This window comes from Rhinolophus sinicus, linkage group LG03 (genome assembly GCF_036562045.2).
Source record: "Rhinolophus sinicus isolate RSC01 linkage group LG03, ASM3656204v1, whole genome shotgun sequence".
Lineage (NCBI taxonomy): Eukaryota > Metazoa > Chordata > Mammalia > Chiroptera > Rhinolophidae > Rhinolophus > Rhinolophus sinicus.
The window spans coordinates 68,246,210-68,247,821 of record NC_133753.1 but is presented as its reverse complement, the minus strand read 5'-3'; the positions used below and the strand labels follow the sequence as shown (position 1 = coordinate 68,247,821).

Sequence of the window (1,612 nt, the reverse complement as noted above, 5' to 3'; positions counted from 1 at the left end):
ACCTGAAACTAATATAATACTGTATTTCAACTGTAATTGAAAAAAATTTTAAAGTAATACATTTAAGAGCAAAAAGAAATTAAAGGTAAGTGGACGGCACCAACTTCCAGCTATAAGTAAGCACTGGTGATGTAATGTAACAATACTGTATTGTGTACTTGAAAATTGCTAAGAGTGTAGATCTTAATTTTCACTACAAAAGAAGAAGTGGTAATTTTGTGAGGTGATGGAAGTGTTAACTAACCTTACTGTGGCAATCATTTTGCAAAGTACAAGGGTATCCAATCAACAACTGTACACCTTAGACTTACACAGTGTTGACTGGCTGCACATCCCACTAGCCCAGCCATGGCGCCGCTCCTCCCGCCAAGATCTCAGCAAGATGCCATCTCAAATGTAACACGCCATGCAAACCATGATGTTCACGTCTCACAAATTTGCTGGGGATAAAGGCTCCTTAACAAAGGAGGCCCTGAGAGTGTTCATGGAAACGGAGTTCCCTGGGTTTCTGGAAAATCAAAAGACCCTCTGGTCGTGGACAAAATAATGAAGGACCTGGACTAGTCCTGGGACAGCAGAATGGACTTCCAGAGCTTCTTTTCGCTAACTGCTGGGCTCGCCATTGCATGCAATGACTATTTTGTAGTACACGTGAAGCAGAAAGGAAAGAAGTAGGTGGCACTGAGCAATTGCTCCTGCCTTGATAAGAGTGCTCCCAATGGGTCACTTTCGGAAGTCCCATGTCCCACAGCTTCCCCTGTATGAAGGATTTCATGAGCAGATTGGGACCCTTAGAAAATGTACAAATAAAATCCCACCCCCATTTGACAAGAGAAAAAAAAGCCAATTAAAGCCAGATAAGTTTTGATTTCTATATTGCTTGTATTCTGTTGCCCTCAATAAACAGATTTCTTTTTTAGTTCTTAAAACAAATGAATGAACGAAAACTTAGTGCAACTGCATCTCAATAAAGCTGAAAATAATAAAGTTATCAATAAAACTGTAATTACTCCCCAAATCCAGTAGAATTATTAGTGAAGTTAGCAAGATTCCTAGCTACGAGGTGAATATATATATAGATATATATACATCTATCTATCTATCTATCTATAAACTGTCTTGTATACTAGCTACAGACATGTAGAAAATGAAACTTAAAACAATACAATTTACAAGAGCATAAAATCAAATCAAATACTAACAATAAATCTAACAGAAATATGCAAGTTCTCTTTACAAAAAACTATAACACATTACTGAGATAAATTAAAGAATAAGTGGGAAATATAATGCTTTCATAGGTTGGATATCAGTTTTCCCAAAATACAATCTCAATCAAAATCTCAGAAAATTCCATTTTGTGGATCTTGACAAACGGATTGTAAAAATTCTATGAAAATACAAAGGACTGAAAATAACCAAAATAATCTAAAAGAAGAACACATCCAAAAAATTTATATTACCAAATACAAGACTCCTTCTAAATTTACACTAATTAGCAATATATTATTGGTATAAGGATAGACACATAAACAGATGGAACAGAATAGAGTCCAGAAATAGGCCCACAGATGTAAGCATTAATGATAAAGTGACTGATAAAAAAATAAAG

General features: G+C 35.4%; 1 pseudogene; it reads left to right on the top strand.

Moving 5' to 3' along the window:
* Positions 1–382: 382 nt before the first annotated feature.
* Positions 383–675, top strand: LOC109444292 (protein S100-A10; annotated as a pseudogene).
* The last annotated feature ends 937 nt before the right edge of the window (positions 676–1,612 follow it).